The 20644-nt window shown below is 39.1% G+C and overlaps 1 long non-coding RNA gene across 1 annotated transcript in view; it reads left to right on the top strand.

The window, feature by feature from the left end:
• LOC118534580 (uncharacterized) overlaps nt 1-20644 on the top strand; it is a 569730-nt gene that overhangs the window by 421501 nt on the left and 127585 nt on the right. The window contains exon 3 of the long non-coding RNA XR_013441946.1: nt 12461-12541. This is a non-coding gene — a long non-coding RNA (uncharacterized LOC118534580). The remainder of the gene's footprint in view (nt 1-12460; nt 12542-20644) is intronic.

Raw genomic sequence — 20644 nt, 5'->3', positions numbered from 1 at the left:
CTCCTTTGCTTGTTTTGGAGCCAGCTGCCAGAGGATATGAATAACAAGATCAGAAAAATCCAATAAAGGCTAAGTGTGCTTGTGGGTAATTTCCCCATCATTTTTGTGTAGTTCCACTAAGATGAGGCACAGATACCTGAAACCAGTGCACACATTTCACTAGAATCTAAGCACACACACAAAAAAGACCCTCTGTTCAAAACTTCAATGTAATGCAGCTTGAACTATTCAACCAAGCATCCAGCAACACCTTATTATGAAGGTTGGTGCTTTTACTAAATTGATTGAGCAGAAATTCAAAACTAGAAGTTAGCAAAAATGCCTCCAGAATAACTTATATATGGAAAGTAATACCTACTATTGGTAGCTATTAGACATTAACTTTATAAACAGCCATTTATTGGCTACCTACCATGTACCAGATGTCATTTTTAGATGCTGGAACACAAAGATAACAAAGACAAGACCTCATCTTAGTAAGGCTACTACACTCTAGTGAAAGACAAAGATAATAAATAAATAAGCAAGAGAACTTTGGGATATAACAAATGCTAACAAAGAAGAGAGAATGGGGTTATGTATAATGATAAGAAGGGTTAAATGGGGACAGGATTAAATAGGGTGATTAGCAAAGATCTCTGTAAGATTATAAAATGGGACTTGAGACTTGAAAAGCTAGGCTTGAATAAAATGTTTCATGTTATATATTTTGTATATCCTATGTGTGTGCTGTTTAAACTTCTTTGTTACAACTAAAGAAGGATTTCTAGTTTGTGTTGTTTTTCACTACTTTTCTAACCTCATTTTTATTACTTTGCATATTTATAAAGGTTTGAATCAATTACTATTTTTGGGAGAATATTAGCATATTAAAATAATTTGTGCATTTGTAGGTCTAATATTTTACAAAAAGTAACTGTATTATAACCAATATTGTCCTGCTCCAATATTAAAGGATTTGCTTACTTACTTTCTGTATCAGTTAGCTATCACCATAATCATGCCATGTAACAAAATCTCCAAGGTCAGTGTTTTATTTATTTTTTTTATAGTTTTATTTTTTTATTTCTTTTTTTAAAAATTTTTTTATTGTTATGTTAATCCCCATACATTACATCATTAGTTTTAGATATAGTGTTGCATGATTCATTGTTTGTGCATAACACCCAGTGCTCCAAGCAGAACGTGCCCTCCTCAATACCCATCACCAGGCTAAACCATCCTCCCACTCCCCTCCCCTCTAGAACCCTCAGTTTGTTTTTCAGAGTCCACCGTCTCTAATGGTTCATCTACCCCTCCGATTTCCCCCCCTTCATTCTTCCCCTCCTGCTACATTCTTCTTCTTTTTTTTTTTTCTTTCTTAACATATATTGCATTATTTGTTTCAGAGGTACAGATCTGTGATTCAACAGTCTTGACAATTCACAGCGCTTACCAGAGCACATACCCTCCCCAGTGTCCATCACCCAGTCACCCCATCCCTCCCACCCCACCCCCCACTCCAGCAACCCTCAGTTTGTTTCCTGAGATTCAGAATTCCTCATATCAGTGAGGTCATATGATACATGTCTTTCTCTGTTTGACTTATTTCGCTCAGCATAATACCCTCCAGTTCCATCCACGTCGTTGCAAATGGCAAGATCTCATTCCTTTTGATGGCTGCATAATATTCCATTGTATATATATACCACTTCTTCTTTATCCATTCATCTGTCGATGGACATCTTGGCTCTTTCCACAGTTTGGCTATTGTGGACATTGCTGCTATAAACATCGGGGGGCATGTACCCTTTCAGATCCCTACATTTGTATCTTTGGGGTAAATACCCAGTAGTGCAATTGCTGGATCATATGGTAGCTCTATTTTCAACTTTTTGAGGAACCTCCATACTGTTTTCCAGAGTGGCTGCACCAGCTTGCATTCCCACCAACAGTGTAGGAGGGTTCCCCTTTCTCCGCATCCCCGCCAACATCTGTTGTTTCCTGACTTGTTAATTTTAGCCATTCTGCCTGGTGTGAGGTGGTATCTCACTGAGGTTTTGATTTGGATTTCCCTGATGCTGAGTGATATTGAGCACTTTTTCATGTGTCTGTTGGCCATTTGGATGTCTTCTTTAGAAAAATGTCTGTTCATGTCTTCTGCCCATTTCTTGATTGGATTCTTTGTTCTTTGGGTGTTGAGTTTAATAAATTCTTTATAGATTTTGGATACTAGCCCTTTATCTGATATGTCATTTGCAAATATCTTCTCCCATTCTGTCAGTTGTCTTTTGGTTTTGTTGACTGTTTCCTTTGCTTTGCAAAAGCTTTTTATCTTGATGAAGTCCCAATAGTTCATTTTTGCCCTTGCTTCCCTTGCCTTTGGTGATGTTTCTAGGAAGAAGTTGCTGCGGCTGAGGTCGAAGAGGTTGCTGCCTGCGTTCTCCTTTAGGATGTTGATGGACTCCTGTCTCACATTGAGGTCTTTCAACCATTTGGAGTCTATTTTTGTGTGTGGTGTAAGGAAATGGTCCAGTTTCATTCTTCTGCATGTGGCTGTCCAATTTTCCCAACACCATTTGTTGAAGAGACTGTCTTTTTTCCATTGGACATTCTTTCCTGCTTTGTCAAAGATTAGTTGACCATAGAGTTGAGGGTCCATTTCTGAGCTCTCTATTCTGTTCCATTGACCTATGTGCCTGTTTTTGTGCCAGTACCATACTGTCTTGATGATGACAGCTTTGTAGTAGAGCTGGAAGTCCGGAATTGTGATGCCGCCAGCTTTGCTTTTCTTTTTCAACATTCCTCTGGCTATGCGGGGTCTTTTCTGGTTCCATACAAATTTTAGGATTATTTGTTCCATTTCTTTGAAAAAAGTGGATGGTATTTTGATGGGGATTGCATTGAATGTGTAGATTGCTCTAGGTAGCATTGACATCTTCACAATTTTGTCCTTCCAATCCATGAGCATGGATTGGAAAAAATGGAAAGTTTTTCCATTTTTTTGTGTCTTCCTCAATTTCTTTCATGAGTATGTTATAGTTTTCTGAGTACAGATCCTTTGCCTCTTTGGTTAGATTTATTCCTAGGTATCTTATGGTTTTGGGTGCAATTGTAAATGGGATCGACTCCTTAATTTCTCTTTCTTCTGTCTTGTTGTTGGTGTATAGGAATGCCACTGACTTCTGTGCATTGATTTCGTATCCTGCCACTTTACTGAATTCCTGTATGAGTTCTAGCAGTTTTGGGGTGGAGTCTTTGGGATTTTCCACATAAAGTATCATATCATCTGCAAAGAGTGAGAGTTTGACTTCTTCTTTGCCAATTTGGATGCCTTTTATTTCTTTTTGTTGTCTGATTGCTGTGGCTAGGACTTCCAATACTATGTTGAACAGCAGTGGTGATAGTGGCCATCCCTGCCGCGTTCCTGACCTTAGGGGGAAAGCTCTCTGTTTTTCCCCATTGAGAAGGATATTCGCTGTAGGTTTTTCATAGATGGCTTTTATGATATTGAGGTATGTACCCTCTATCCCTATACTCTGAAGAGTTTTGAGCAAGAAAGGATGCTGTACTTTGTCAAATGCTTTTTCTGCATCTATTGAGAGGATCATATGGTTCTTCTTTTTTCTTTGATTAATGTATTGTATCACACTGATTGATTTGCGGATGTTGAACCAACCTTGCAGCCCAGGGATAAATCCGACTTGGTCGTGGTGAATAATCCTTTTAATGTACTGTTGTATCCATTTGGCTAGTATTTTGGTGAGAATTTTTGCATCCATGTTCATCAGGGATATTGGTCTGTAATTCTCCTTTTTGATGGGGTCTTTGTCTGGTTTTGGGATCAAGGTAATGGTGGCCTCATAAAATGAGTTTGGAAGTTTTCCTTCCATTTCTATTTTTTGGAACAGTTTCAGAAGAATAGGTATTAATTCTTCTTGAAATGTTTGGTAGAATTCCCCTGGGAAGCCATCTGGCCCTGGGCTTTTGTGTTTTGGGAGATTTTTGATGACTGCTTCAATTTCCTTAGTGGTTATAGGTCTGTTCAGGTTTTCTATTTCTTCCTGGTTCAGTTTTAGTAGTTGATACATCTCTAGGAATGCATCCATTTCTTCCAGGTTATCTAATTTGCTGGCATAGAGTTGCTCATAATATGTTCTTATAATTGTTTGTATTTCTTTGGTGTTGGTTGTGATCTCTCCTCTTTCATTCATGATTTTGTTGATTTGGGTCATTTCTCTTTTCTTTTTGATAACTCTGGCCAGGGGTTTATCAATCTTGTTAATTCTTTCAAAGAACCAGCTCCTAGTTTCGTTGATCTGTTCTACTGTTCTTTTAGTTTCTATTTCATTGATTTCTGCTCTGATCTTTATTATTTCTCTTCTCCTGCTGGGTTTAGGCTTTATCTGCTGTTCTTTCTCCAGCTCCTTTAGGTGTAGGTTTAGGTTGTGTACTTGAGACCTTTCTTGTTTCTTGAGAAAGGCTTCTATTACTATATACTTTCCTCTTAGGACTGCCTTTGGTGCATCCCAAAGATTTTGAATAGTTGTGTTTTCATTTTCATTGGTTTCCATGAATTTTTTTAATTCTTCTTTAATTTCCTGGTTGACCCATTCATTCTTTAGTAGGATGCTCTTTAGCCTCCATGTATTTGAGTTCTTTCCGACTTTCCTCTTGTGATTGAGTTCTAGTTTCAAAGCATTGTGGTCTGAAAATAGGCAGGGAATGATCCCAGTCTTTTGGTATCAGTTGAGACCTGATTTATGACCTAGGATGTGATCGATTCTGGAGAATGTTCCATGGGCACTAGAGAAGAATGTGTATTCCATTGCTTTGGGATGGAATGTTCTGAATATGTCTGTGAAGTCCATTTGGTCCAGTGTGTCATTTAAAGTCTTTATTTCCTTGTTGATCTTTTGCTTAGATGATCTGTCCATTTCAGTGAGGGGGGTGTTAAAGTACCCCACTATTATTGTATTGTTGTCGATGTGTTTCTTTGCTTTTGTTATTAATTGCCTTATATAATTGGCTGCTCCCATGTTAGGGGCATAGATATTTACAATTGTTAGATCTTCTTGTTGGATAGACCCTTTAAGTAGGATATAGTGTCCTTCTTCATCTCTTATTACAGTCTTTGGTTTAAAATCTAATTTGTCTGATATAAGGATTGCCACCCCAGCTTTCTTTTGGTGTCCATTAGCATGGTAAATGGTTTTCCACCCCCTCACTTTCAATCTGGGGGTGTCTTTGGGTCTAAAATGAGTCTCTTGCAGACAGCATATCAATGGGTCTTGTTTTTTAATCCAATCTGATAGCGTGTGTGTTTTGATTGGGGCATTTAGCCCATTTACATTCAGGGTAACTATTGAAAGATAGGAATTTAGTGCCATTGCATTGCCTGTAAAGTGACTGTTACTGTATATTGTCTGTGTTCCTTTCTGGTCTATGTTGCTTTTAGGCTCTCTCTTTGCTTAGAGGACCCCTTTCAAGATTTCTTGGAGGGCTGGTTTCGTGTTTGCAAATTCCTTTAGTTTTTGTTTGTCCTGGAAGCTTTTGATCTCTCCTTCAATTTTCAATGACAGCCTAGCTGGATATAGTATTCTTGGCTGCATATTTTTCTCATTTAGTGCTCTGAATATGTCCTGCCAGTCCTTTCTGGCCTGCCAGGTCTCTGTGGATAAGTCTGTTGCCAATCTAATGTTTCTACCATTGTAGGTTACAGATCTCTTCTCCCGAGCTGCTTTCAGGATTTTCTCTTTGTCTCTGAGACTCGTAAGTTTTACTATTAGATGTCAGGGTGTTGACCTATTTTTATTGATTTTGAGAGGGGCTCTCTGTGCTTTCTGGATTTTGATGCCTGTTTCCTTCCCCAAATTAGGGAAGTTCTCTGCTATAATTTGCTCCATTATACCTTCTGCCCCTCTCTTTCTTCTTCTTCTGGGATCCCAATTATTCTAATGTTGTTTCGTCTTATGGTATCGTTTATCTCTCGAATTCTGCCCTCGTGATCCAGTAGTTGTTTATCTCTCTTTTTCTCAGCTTCTTTATTTTCCATCATTTGGTCTTCTATCTCACTGATTCCCTCTTCTGCCTTATTTATCCTAGCAGTTAGCGCCCCCATATTTGATTGCACCTCATTAATAGCCTTTTTGATTTCTACTTGGTTAGATTTTAGTTCTTTTACTTCTCCAGAAAGGGTTTCTCTAATAACTTCCATGCTTTTTTCAAGCCCAGCTAGTATCTTTAAAGTGATGATTCTGAACTCTAGATCTGACATCGTACTAATGTCCATATTGAGTAGGTCCCTGGCAGTCGGCACTACCTCTTGTTCTTTTTGTTGAGGTGATTTTTTCCGTCTTGTCATTTTGTGCAGAGGAGAATAGATTAATGAGAGAACAAAATGCTAGCAGGGTAACAACGTCCCCAGAAAATATACTGTAAACAAATCAGAAAAGACCTGAAGCAGTGGGAAAAGAAAGGGAAAGAGAGCAAAAAGAAAAAGAAAAAAAGAAAAAGAAAAAGATAAAGATAAAGATAAAAACAAACAAAAACAGAACAAAACAAAACAAAACAAAAACAGAATGTGATCAAATATGATCAGGCTGGTTTATAGATCAGTGCCACACACTAGATTTTGGGTGTATTTTGGTCTGTTAAAAGAAAGTGCCTCCCAAAATTTTAAAGAAAGAAAAACTTATATATGTACAAAAATAAGGGTTGATATGATGAAAGGATGGAATATGACTGTAAAGATTGAAATTATAAAAAATTTTATAAAAGGAATTGATGAGTTGTTTGAAAAAAGAAGAAGATTAAAAAAAAAAGGAAGAGAATGTGATCAGGCAGGGGAGCAGAAAAAAACCATACACTAGAGATTTAGAGTATATTTTGATCTGTTAGAAGAAACTATCTCAAAATTTTAAAGAGAGAACAACTTATATATATATGCCAAAAATATGGGTTAACTACTATGAAGGGATAGAATATGACTCTAAAAATGAAAAATAAAAATGTTTTTTTAAAAAAGGGATTGATAGGATGTTGGTTGAAAAAGGGAAAAAGAAAAATTCAAAAAAAAGAAAAAAGAAAAAAAGACAATTAAAAAAAAATTAACTTTGAAAACTAAAGAATCATGGTAAAAAAGCCATCAATTCTATGTGCAGCATTCCCCCAGCGCTGGAGTTCTGCCGTTCTCATTGATCAGTAAACTTGGTCTTGGCTGGCTGTTCTCGCTGATCTTCTGGGGGAGGGGCCTGTTGCCGTGGTTCCTAAATGTCTTTGCCGGAGGCAAAATTGCCCCGCCCTTGCCGGTCCGGGCTAAGTAATCTGCTCGGGTTTGCTCTCGGGAGCTTTTGTTCCCTGCAAGCTTTCCGTACAGCTTTGGAGGCGGAGAGTGAAAATGGCGGCCTCCCAGTCTCCGCCCCGGAGGTGTCGAGAACTTGGGGTCCCGCTCCTCAGTGAGCCCCCAGAGAAAAGCAGTCAATCACTCCCGTCTCCCCGGTCACCGGCCACACTCCGTGCTCACCCGGCCTGTGACTGCGCGTTTCTATCTCTGGCACCCGACCCCGTGTGGAGTCTCCAAACCCAGCAGATCCCTGCGGTGCGCTCCCGTGCCACTCCTCCCGGGGGAGGAAGGGGAGTCTCCCCGGATCTGCCACTTGTTGGGTCCCTGCTGGAGGAGCAGTGGCCCGACTGTGCCGCAGATCACGGTTTATGGCAACCCCGAGCTAGAGCCCGCGCCTGGGCTCCGTCTCTGCAGCCGGCTTCCCTGCTCCGATACCTGGGAGCTCTGCCACACTCAGGCACCCCCGGTCTTTCTGTGACCCCGAGGGTCCTGAGACCACACTGTCCCACGAGGGTTCCACCCCCCACTTAGCCACCAGAGTGACGTCCCTCAGCAGAGCAGACTTCTAAAAGTTCCGATTTTGTGCTCCGGGGCTCTATCACTTGCCAGAAGCGGCCGACGGAGGCCCCTCCCCCGCCATCTATCCTCCGGAATATCGCCTGGGATTCACTTCTCCGCACGTCCTACCTTCCAGAAGGTGGTCGCTTTTCTGTTCAGAGAGTTGTTGCTATTCTTTTCTTCAATCTCCTGTTGAGTTTGTAGGTGTTCAGAATGGTTTGATCCCTATCCAGCTGAATTCCTGAGAGGAGACGAAATCCAGGTCTCCTACTCCTCCGCCATCTTGCTCCGCCCCTCCCAAGGTCAGTGTTTTAAAAGAGTTATTTATTCTAGTTATGTATCTGTGGGGTAGGCTGATCAAGGATTGACTTTGGGTTTGGCTGAAAGCTGCAGAGTGGAGTTTCCCATTTTCCTCAAACCAGTAGTTACCTGAGGGAGGATTCTTTTCATGTAGATATGTAGAATTGTGAGAGTCCATCCCCAACCATGAAGCACATGTTAAGCACACGTACTAACATCCCACTGAGCAAAGAAAGTCACATAGCCAAGCCCAAATCAAGTGGTGGGAGCTACAGCCTCCCCATGATGTGGCCTGAGGAAGTCTCATTGCCAAGCCCCACAACAACACAGCACAGAAGTAACCCCTCCCTTGCAGTTAAAAGGGAGGAAGTAAATTGCCACACAACAGCCTAGTCTACTACACATTTCATCCAGCAACTGAATATTTGAGGATCTGGTATATTCAAAATATTGTGTCATGTGCGGTGGGATATACAAAAATTAAATAGAAGCACAGGTTATGTACAAAGAAACTCATTTAGGTATGCTTATTTGAGTCAGTAACACAAGGTAGCAATTCTCAAGTGTATTTTCAAAGAATCAGGTAAAAGGCCTTGGACATTCAGAGAAGGATGATATTACATGTGTTCCTCATCTTACATTGTCTTTTCAATATAGATCTTAGGTTGAAAAAAATGTACACCTACTCACTATTTCTACACATAAACACGGAGACAGGCTCATGTATATATGAAACATTGTGTTGAATGTTGAACATATACATAATCTTCCATCTTTATAGAAGATGCTGTCAGTATCCATTCCATTTCTCCTTGCCGCTTACCTTCCTGTAATAACCAATGGCTTTGCACTGCAAGAACCTGCAGCCCTCTGTATAAAGGCTTTGTCTTCTCTGAGGTGCATGTGTGTCCTATGCATGGGATTGGCTAGATGAGCCATGGAGTTAAAGCCCTGGTAGCTGCCCTCAACTAGGGATGGACCAGACTTGATGGGAAAACCTCAGCTCCTTGCCCCCTGTCTCATTAAGTGTTCTCCAGCAGGATGGAGCCCCCGGCACCCACAGTAGTACCTGGTTTAACACACCATCTGTTGGCTCCATTCCCTTCCCTGCCTCACTTCCTCAGTCCTTATCAGTGTGCTTCATTTGATCACCTCCTTAATAAATTAATTATCACTGTACTTGGATCCTTGTTTCACGGTCTGCTTCTGGGGAATCCAAACTAAGATCATGACATAAACTGAAATAACTCGATTTGAGGCAGAAACGTTAGACCAAAACCAAAAAGCCTTGAGGCCATCAGTGTTAGACTTGGTATCTGGCTTGGAGCTTTTAATCTGTGCTGAGTTTCTGTATAAAAAGCAGCAGTTTCCATCTCTACAGAACACATTATATACTTTATCAAGCAACACAACTCAAGTTAAATTTGCATCACCAAGAAAGATTATACACATCCAGCTGAAGGAATTGGGGATTAGTTCTTATGTAAATAGTTCATTCTTCATGAGGACCTGATAAAAACCAGAACCGTGCATCCAGAAGCTGGTCATTTCTTCCTAACCACTATTTAATTCTACCAACACTTAGTGATAATATACTACATGAACATTTCTATTCTACTTTTTGAGATTAAATATTAGATTTAGGCCTGGTGCCTCCTGCCCTCCAAGTATTTATAATCCAGTTAAGTGTCAGGCATGGAAGAAGATAATGAAAATTAAACTATAATATAAATTATGGCAAATGCCATAATCAAGGAATAAGTAAACTATTCTCTGTATGCACCCAAACCCGATCTGAAGTGGGACTTGCTAACAAGATAATCTCAGATAAACATTAAAATATAGGTTGGAATAGGTTTTTTAAAAGAAAGACAAGCCATTGCTGAAAATATAACATATAGTTTAAGATAAATGAATGTATAGTTTAATATGTATTTTTGTTTGTATTTTAGCAAAAGACTTTTTTTTTTTTTTTTTTTTTTTTTTTTTTTATGAATGATGTGGCATTGGACCCAACTTCGTGAAATCTGGATCAGGCAACATTTTGTCAGGAAAACAGAATTGTTTTTATAATATTTTATAATATTTTACTCAGGGTCAGGGAATTGGTTGCACAGATACTGGAGGACAAAGGGGCCAAAGAGGAAAGTGGTGTCCCACCTGGGAGCAGGAGACCTGCAGCATGCCTTGGCTGCAGAGACTTAGGGGATGCTGGCCTTTAGGCTTGTTGCTAGCAGGAGCCAGAGAGAAGAGACGCCCTCCTTTCCTCCTTCCCTTGTTCCAAACTCTCACCAAGTCTCCCATTGGCTGAACCCTGTAGTAAAGTGCTGCAGTGGGAGCCTGAGAAACACAGCAGGTGAGGGACAGCCCCACTGTCATGGGAACTGAATCAGAGCACAGGTAAGGAGGGGACTGGAGGGCAGCCCAGCCTAAGACTGGCCTGGGAACTAAATTTCACATCTAGGTTGTCAGGGCCTTTCTCAGAAAATAGAAGATAATGCCCACTCCTCTCTTGAGAAAGAAATTATATATATATATGTGTGTGTGTGTGTGTGCATGCATATATATACATATGTGTATATGTGTGTATCCATACATATACATATTGTGTGTCTATATAGATACATATGTGTGTGCATGTGTATGCATATATATGTGTGTTATCATGTGTGCGCGTGCACACACACACACACACAGCCTGAAATCCTGAGATTGGCATCGTAACATCCATGAGCAAAAGTTGAGAAATAACTATTACTTGAAATTCACACTGTAGCTTATCAGCAAGCGAAAATAACGCTTCATCTTTCTCAAAGACATTTTAAAAATACATGTAAGCACTTCTACATCTTTATGTCTTGGTGTTTAGATCCAGTTTATATTTTGAATAGAAGTTGTGCTACCCTTCCTGGAAGGTGCCTTGTTCCTATCTCAATCCATTCTCTTCTGCTTTTTCTTTCACTAGTTAATTACCTGTCAAACCGATGCAGGATTTAGCTGCTCCTCCCATTCCCCTGCACACTCTGAAATATTTGTTTTTCTTCACTTACAGTAGCAATGCAAGAAGGTTAGGAGTGGTAGAGATGTTCAAAAGAAACTGTTGTTTAAAGGAGGATCCAGAAACAGAAAATCGGTCACCAGAAATTGCTGAGTACCTTTACATGCTCAGCACTAGCTTTGTGCTTATGTGGGCTCTAAGATATTTTGTGTCATCAAAGTTGTTATAATCTCACCTCCTCCCCCTTCCTCTCTTCTTCCTTCCTTTCTCTCCCTTATTTTGGCCACCCTCCTCCCCTCCCTCTCTCCCTTCCTTCCTTTTTGTCACTCACATTACAGGTGAGTGAGTACTTCTAAAGTGATACAAATGGATGATTTCATACAGAATCAGGTTTTTACCTCCCTCACCCCAGGAAAAGCAGGGAAGTTCATGAACAAGCACCAGCTCAATCAGAGACAATTACCTGGTCAAAAAGAAAAAAAAAGTTACATTTTTCATAATAATAGCCACAAAAAAAAAAAAAAGAAGGGAGAGAAATGTATTTTTAATGTGATATAGCTGTCTCTGAACTTTATTAAAATCAAGGTCCAATTTGACCTTAAAATGAGCCTGTCAACACTTCTTTTTCATCTTCTCAGCTTTTCTAGCTATTGCTGTTGGAGAACCTTTCTGGAACAAAGCTTTTATGTTTCATTCTAGGGCTGGAGCACCTGACTCTCTTTGTCATCAGTTTACAAAGAAGTGTACTATATAATCAGATTCTAATTGCTGAACATTCTACTTGCACAATGTGATTAAGAACCGTCAATGACATCTCAAAATAAACTGAATTTTTCATCTCAATCTCTCTCTTGATAAGTCAACAAACACCAAGCAAACATTTTAGGCTCCGGGCCTGGATATGTAACCTTATTTTAATTTTATCAAGATCAGCATGTATGTTATTTTACAGGTCATTTTTCAAAAAGAAATCATCCATTTTGTGTCACTTTATAAGTACATACTCACCTGTAGCATGAGTGACAATGGGTAAGAATGGAATGCCAATTCAGAGCCATGGAGGAGGATATTTGGTTAGGCTCACTAACTTGCTATGTAATTCCTTCCCATCTGCCAGTCTGAGAGTGACCATCATTCATATCTTCATCCTAGCAAAATTGCAAATGACTACTTGGAAGAGACCTTCAGGAAAGTTCTTGAATGAGCAATATTAAATATTAAATCTGTAAGTACAACCTACAAGTATACTTGATTTAATTTTGTCTCCTTCTTTTGCTCAGTGTGGTGATTAAGAGCACAGCTCTGGAACCAGGTTGTTCCTATGTGAATCCACTACACCAGTTACCAATATGGCAGCTTGAGTAAGTTCTTTAACTTCTTTTTGCCTCAATTTTCCTCATTTAAAGCACTGGTAATAGTAATATTTACGTTGTAGTATTGTTGTTTGGAATAAACATGATAATACATGTAAAGGACATAGAGGAGTATGTGGCTTTTAATAAGTACTCAATAAATGCTAGTTTATTTTTTTCTAGCCATTAATTACCCCCATTCTACCTCACCCTTGGGTTGAACATCATTTACGTGATTTTCTAATGACTATTTCCAAAGCATGTTATCATGCAAAATAGATCAAATGAGCTCTATTTAATGATTTAATTAATTAATCATTTAGGCTGTATTTAAATTAAGTCCTAGACATTTTTATCTAGGATATATTAATTTGCTTGGCCTATTTCCTAGGCTCTTGTGAATAAAGGATGCTTGAATGAAATACACCCTTTATTCTTGTCCCAAATTATCCCAATAAGAGGCTCTTTGAAATGGCATCCCTGTCAGGAAATTCAAATAATTTTGAAAACAAACAAACAAGCAAAACCCAGACTATTTGGCTGTATTCTACATGATAATTAAATGGAGCTTGAGTAACCTTATATTGAGTTAGGGTGCTTTAGCACCTTTTGACTTCTTTAATGTCCATCTGAGATTTCAGCAGCTCTTGTTCAGACTGAAATGTGGTTTTCAAACCCTGGGGAATCTAATCAAAATGAGTGAAAGTAGAAGAGAAACAATGGATTATTATGCTTTGTGGGTTGTGGGTGTGGATTTTCTTTTCCTTTCCATTTTTTTTTTTTCCTTTTTGGTAATGAATTCAAAAGATTCATGATTTGCCAAGATTATGTTTTTTTGGAACTGGAGAAATAACACAATGTAACAGAAATAACATTCTAATCCATTGACTGTCCTCCATGATGGCATTTTGGGAAGCAAAAAGAGGGACTTCTTTCTGATTCACTCCAATTTTTTTTAAGAATCAAAGGGAAATTTAAATACCTTTAATTTTCTGGGCTTTGTCTTTTGACTCTCATCTTATTGCATACAACAGCTAAAAATTTAATAAGCCTTGTTGAAAAGCATTTTTTTCCTTAAAGATTTATCTTAAGGCAGATATTCTATTTCTTTGTTTTGGAAATGAAAGATGTGAATGTAAGCTACCACAAGAGGAAGTCAGAATTGATTTTGACTATGCAACCTACATCTTTAGCATAACGGTCTGGGTGTTGAAAAAACAACAACAATAAATCACACCCGTTGTTCTCTTTTACCTCCTATGGAATTATCCTCTAAGAGGTAAATGTTGCTTGTTTGTAATGAGGAATGTACAGGAAAACTGGACAAGAAGAGCACATATAACTCTTGAAGAACTCCCAGAGGAGCTGAACACCATGGTTCCTCTTGTTTATTATCTAAGTTCCCCACAAAGAATGCCATGATGGTCACCTGATCTATGAAGTCTGTTGGGAGGATTCATAACTATTTTTAGCAAGTGTTGAGTGACTATATTTTAGGATTACTTTTCTTGATTTGGGATGTCACCTTGCATTTTAAAATGATGCTTTATTTTTCATTGAGATATTCCTCTCTGCAGGTTCAGGCCCCATTCGCACTGTGTGTAATATGCCAGAACAAACAGATAAATCATCCCCAGCCAGAGCAATGTAATGCTAGGTTACTGTAATTTTGCCCTTAGTGCTGAAATCCTAGCACTTTCAGGGTTGTTACCCTATAATGTTATTTCAGTGAAGAAATAATAGCACTTTCCTCTATCTCTTAAAAATATCTTCTGACATTTTCCAGGGCATTAATCATAAAATCTGTGTTTAATAAAAGGAGAAATGGGAAATAATAAGAAATGAATTAGATTTCAAACAGCACTGAAGGGAACTATGTGAATGCACAGTGTGTTGAAAGGTAAAGGTTTTGGATTTTTGACATGTTAAAATAAGACTCTAAATAAGGTATTTTTCTACTCTTTGGGGATAGGAAATGTTGAATAAAGGTGAGTGAGATGTATTCCATTTCTTTTTATATTTTAGTGCTTTTTCATATAGTTATTTTCCCTAAATTATGCACCTAAAAATACAAACACAAATGTGTCTTCGATAGTTAAAATGGAACTCTGATGGTCTGAAAATAGCCGGAACAGTTATAAGTAGGTTTTAATTTACATTTACCAAAGGAAAATTATTCAAGTATCACAGTTTTCATGACCTGAATTTCTATATATTGATGTAAAGGCAGATTACTAACAATAAAGATAAAATGAGATAATTAGGGCATCCGGGTGACTCAGTCAATTAAGCATCTGACTCTTGATTTTGGCTCAGGTCATGATCTCAGGGTTATGGGACTGAGCCCCATGTCAGGCTCTGGGATGAGCGTGAAGCCTGCTTAAGATTCTCTCTCTCCTGCCCTTTCCACCCTCGCTCTCTCTCTCTCTAAAAAACAAAAACAAAAACAAAACAAAAAATGAGATAATTAGTGCTCTAATTTCAAATACACACCATTGAGAAACTCTAGTTTATAGGGACAGGGGACATTAATTTTAAAAGAGAAAAGTTGATAATCTAAATCTAAATAAATAAATTGAAATCTGATAATCTAAAAAATCTAAATAGAAACATGATGAATTGAATTATATTTCCATAATGATACTATACAGCAGTTGAAATGAGTAAGTTATATCAACATATAGCTATGCAGATAAATCTTAAAAACACAACTTTAAGTGCCAAGTAAAATTGCAATGTGATAGCAGGTACGTGAATTTTAAAAACACCATGTAATGTTATTTATGGATATTCACATATATATAATAAAATATGGAAACCTGGCTGAGAGAGACACACCAACTTCATCCTCGTGACAATCTTTGAAGAGGGGCTCCTGGGTGGCTCAGTCGTTAAGTGTCTGCCTTTGGCTCAGGTCATGATCCCAGTGTTCTGGGATCGAGCCCCACATGGGGCTCCCTGCTCAGCAGGAAGTCTGCTTCTCCCTCTCCCACTGTCTCTTCCCCCACTTCTCCCACTCCCCCTGCTTGTGTTCTCCCTCTCACTGTCTCTCTCTGTCAAATAAATAAAATCTTAAAAAAGGAAGACATTAGTTAAAAAACAAAGAACAAACAAACAAAAACAATCTCCGAAGAGGGAGGGAAGAGAGTAGGAAGGAGTTACGAGACTTTGATTATTTTGGTAACATTTTTTTCTTTACAAAAATAGGGAAGGGGCGCCTGGGTGGCTCAGTCGTTAAGCGTCTGCCTTTGGCTCAGGTCATGATCCCAGGGTCTTGGGATTGAGCCCCGCATAGGGCTCCCTGCTCTACGGGAAGCCTGCTTCTCCCTCTCCCACTCCCCCTGCTTGTGTTCCCTCTCTCCTGTGTCTCTCTCTGTCAAATAAATAAATAAAATCTTAAAAAAAATAAAATAAAAAATAAGGAAAGATCAGTGAATGTGGCAAAACCTATTTTAGATGAAGCTAGAGGGAACATGGCTGTTGGCTTGTGTCATTCCCTTACTTTCATTGTATGTTTGAATTATACTATTTGAGGAGAAAGTCTTATCTCTGGCCTGAAGATCTTACAGCCTACTGTGAAGAAGGTAGGAGGTTTTGTGGACATGAATGGCGTATTCAGTATTAAATGTTCAGTAATATGTGTAAAGGCCCTCAAAGTGATAGTCATAACCTGAGGGAGCCAGGGAAGTCTTTGCATTCCATGAATTCTGTATCTAGTTGCTAAACTGGAATGTCCCCTATGAAATGGAATGGCTCTCAATCTGGGGCCACTGGGGTGAGGCATCATTCTGGTCATAAATGATTATAGTGCATACATTCAGGTGAGATGTCTGCTGTCATCACACAGAAGAGCAAGGGATGCCAAGAAAAGCCACCTACTAATACTATGTGGATGTCAGTCTTGAACCAACACAGAGAAGATGGCAGAAGCAAGACAAAACATAATTGCCCTGCTAACCACAATTTTCATTTCCTTTTTTTACATGGACTGGCTTCACTGAACTGATTTGATCTGTAACCCGGACATCTGCCAGTCATTTGAAGGGACTCCCTGTCTGAGGAACACTACTTAAAAATGGCCGTTTAAAGTTGAAAGTCATACACATGTGGATGGCTATTTAGAAATGAGAAATTGCATAGAACACCAGAATGTTAGTGTTAGAACTCATAGTTCAATTAAGTCACTCTTCTTCCAGGTAAGGAAATTGAGGCCCCAGAGTGATGTTGTGACTTACCAGACATCCACACAGGAAGAAGAAAGTGTAGGACCCAGGTGATTTACTTACGAGCTGAGTGACCTGCACACTACCGCAAGAAATCATTCCATTACAAAACTTCAAGGATGATTGTTTGGGATTCTCTCTCTTTTATTCTAAGCTCAAAAAAAAAAAAAAAAAAAAAAAAAAACCTGTTGAAAATCCCACAGGAGCTGAAATTGCTGAAGACAACTAGCTCTTTAATTATGATGTGCAGTGAGCTGCTTTTACTTTTCGCTTATCTCTGAAGTTGGATTGCCCAGTACATCTGAATGTTCCCTGACAGGTCCCTGTGATTTATATCAGCTCACAAAATTAAAAAAATGCAGACTTGCAGCTCTAATTTGCCAGAATCCTTAAGATCTCTTTTATCATGCCCTGCTGCCTGGATAGAAAGCAGCATTCTCTTTAGTGGCAATCTGCTCTAATCATTTTTTATTCAGGTGGCAGGCAGGGTTCAGGCAAAACATGAAAGAGAGTGATTGGAGCACAGTGTCTTCAGATGGCTTAAACCGCATCTCTCAGGCAATTTTGATCCTTTTTTATTTAGCCACATTTAAACAGGTTTCTTTTACAGCTCAGGAGACCAAACCACTGCACAGGATATAAATAAGGTACATCAGAAAAGAGCATGGCATTTGGAGTCTGAAGTTCCTCCCTTCTAGATGTGTGTGACCTTGGGTTTCTAAATCTCTCTGAGTCCTCATTTCCTCATGTATGAAAAAGGGAATAAAAAAAATGCACTCATCATTGGATTATTCTGAAGGGGAAATAAGCTTTGAGAATTGTAAAAGTGCTTCATATATTTTAAAGTGTTACACAAATATGTCCTATACCCATTTTCTGTGTGAGTTTTTAAAATGTGCCATCTTGTCTAGAAATCAGTTAAAAACAAGACACACTAAAATTCTCCCAGTAAATGTCTAACTGCTCATATCCCCTCTGAGTTATTAAAAAAAAAATAAAATCAGGAGGTGCCTGGGTGGCTCAGTCAGTTAAGCATCTGACTCTTTATCTCAGCTCAGGTCTTGATCTCAGGGTCATGAGTTTGAGCTCCGTGTTGGGTGTGGAGCCTACTTTAAAAAATTAAAAATTGAAAAAAAAATTCAGAATCTGGTTAGTTTTCTTTTCTTTTTTTCATTTTAAGATTTTATTTATTTGACAGAGAGAGAGACACAGCAAGAGAGGGAATACAAGCAGGGGGAGTGGGAGAGGGAGAAGCAGGCTTCCTGCGGAGCAGGGAGCCCAATTTGGGGCTCGATCCCAGGACCCTGTGATCATGACCTGAGCCGAAGGCAGATGCTTAACAACTGAGTCACCCAGGCACCCCTCTGGTTAGTTTTCTTAGCAGTATTCTGTGCTGTGCTATTCTGAAAGGTAAACATAGGACAGATTGTGTAAAAAGCAATGGTCTTATTTACAACCAGTTTCTGGAAAGGAGAGAGAAATTGTTCCTTTGCTGCAAAGCTACAGCAAATTATTTTACTTTATGAGAAAAAAAATCAATGAAAGAAGAAGACAGCTACTGGGGCCACCAGAAAGAAATTCAAAATGGTAGTTGGTTTGGGAGTATTTGCTGGTTTAGAGAAAGCCTCCATCTTTTTGATGATCCTGTGGGTGTGGGACCCCAGGACAAACTCCATGTGACAGCGTAAATTCTTTCACTCAGCCAATTGCCTTTTCTTTGTATTTGGTTCGACTTGCAAATAGTAAGGTGGGCTTTAATGAGTGAGTTACCTGTGTTGGAACTGTCACCTACAATTGCCCCCTCTGGTGAACTCCAAGCTGCGTGGTCTGGCCTCCAGGAAAGTTCAATGTATTTTCATCCCACTGGAATACTTTTGTGTGCCCCTCACCAAGGGTAAGATCCTCATGATGGAAACCACAATAGCATATTATCTCATCATCTTTAGGGAAGTAGTGCCTGGATCAGAGATAATTATATAAACTACTACTGGATTAATGTTGCTTTGCCAGTTGGGACTTATGGGGCAACCAATCATAAGTCCAACTTAACCCCCAAGCATCTTACTATTGCCATTTTTTCCCTAATGCCTAAAATTCCCATGGGTTCATTGAGAAAATGTTTATAAAAACTACAAACTTAGTACTAGATAGAGTGCTAATGCTAAGTATAGAAAGGTAATATTCCTGTGTGATATAAGGTTTTTCTCTTAAAAGTCTTTGTAATGGTACATGTACATGTTAATGGCTGAGGGCATTAGACCCTGCAGAAATGATACATCATTCGGGTCACAAGGATTGGTTTGTTTGATGTGGCCATATTCTTGTCCTCCCTTTCTTCATTGGAGTAAAGGAGAGGGAATGGAAGAGAGGATATTAATCACTGAACCACTAATGTGGACACTGGCGGGGGGGGGTGCATTTTGTAGCTGGAGAACATTATGAAGGCTCTGAGGCCACCAAAGTAGACTGAAGGGTGGGTTACAGAAGAGGTAAAGTTCATGCTTCCTTGTTTCAGGATCCTGTCCTGAGCTGACCACACAGCAGACTATAAATTGGAAGTGAATTCAAACAGCATCAAAGTCCCCACCATGTAGACCCTTGACTGAGACATGCTGAGGTGGCTATAGCCTTGTTTCTGAAAGTGTAGGCCCTGGACCAGTAGCATTATCATCATCTGGAAGCTTGTTAGAAATGCAGAGTCTCAAACCCACCAGACTTCCTGAATCACAGCCTGTATTGCAATAAGATTCTCATATCATTCTTTTGCTCTTCAAGTTTTAAAAAAGGATGGGCTAGTGAATTTAATAGCAGGGAAATAGCATAAAGAGTGTACTGTAATTCTTCTCAAGCTATCTTAAGGCTAGACCAAATTGGGCATTCTTTAATATCTCTCTTTAACAAGCTCTTAACAAAGGACAAGAGCCACTTCATCAAGTACAGTAGAGAAGAAAGAAACAAGGATGGAGTTCAAATGGTTTTCACTCTACCACATGGTCTTCCACATGGTCCTAAGATGGCATATTCTAGTGGTCTGGACATTGTCTACTCAGGATAAAGAGGGCCTGTGTTAGAGGTGACAGTGACAATGGATGATGACTTTGGTCTTCAGGGCTTTCTAAGGAGCTTCCTGATTGTGGGATGTTGGAGGAGCAGGTTTTGATTGCAAGGCGTCTTCTAAAGGGAAGGCAATGTATAGAAATCACAGCAGGTCTGTTTCACCCCTGCCTTAGTCCCCTCCTCTCATTCCCAAGCATCTTGGTCTGCCAGCCACTGGTCTGCCTCCTCCAGTGTTTTCACATCAGGCGTGAGATTTTGTCATTGAGCTAAGGAAACCCCATGCAGTATTTGTTAGTATTTAACTATTATTAAATGCCAATAAGAAAAATCACATATCTAATTATAATAATAAAAGTGCTTTCTCTTGCTTGGTGAGATATCATGAAGAAAACACAACAGATTTGAATATTCAATAGGTCTGCTTACCAGGAGTACATCAGCCACACCTTCGTTACTCAAAAAAGTGTATATTAAATCAAAACATAATTAAAGGAATGTATGTTTCTCTTTGTTCAAAAGTAAGAAATTCCAAACAATATCCTATAGGAAATTTTCCCTAAACATGGTCACATTTGCTAACACAAAGCCCACTCTTGTCAGGCTGATGAGAAACTATTAAGCGCTGGCCTTCAGAATTCAAAAGCAAACAAGAACCTATAATGCTGTTGGATTTATACAAATAAATATGATGCATATATTAGTTTGAACAACAGGTCGATTTCATATGACTCAACCAAATGATGGAATCAATATTGTTAAGTCAGGATCCCCCTGTGGATTGAGAATTTTGAGTACATTTATTAAACTTTATAAAACACCTAATAGTGACAGG

Source organism: Halichoerus grypus, chromosome 10 (genome assembly GCF_964656455.1).
Source record: "Halichoerus grypus chromosome 10, mHalGry1.hap1.1, whole genome shotgun sequence".
Classification (NCBI taxonomy): domain Eukaryota; kingdom Metazoa; phylum Chordata; class Mammalia; order Carnivora; family Phocidae; genus Halichoerus; species Halichoerus grypus.
This window is presented reverse-complemented; position numbering and strand designations above follow the sequence as displayed.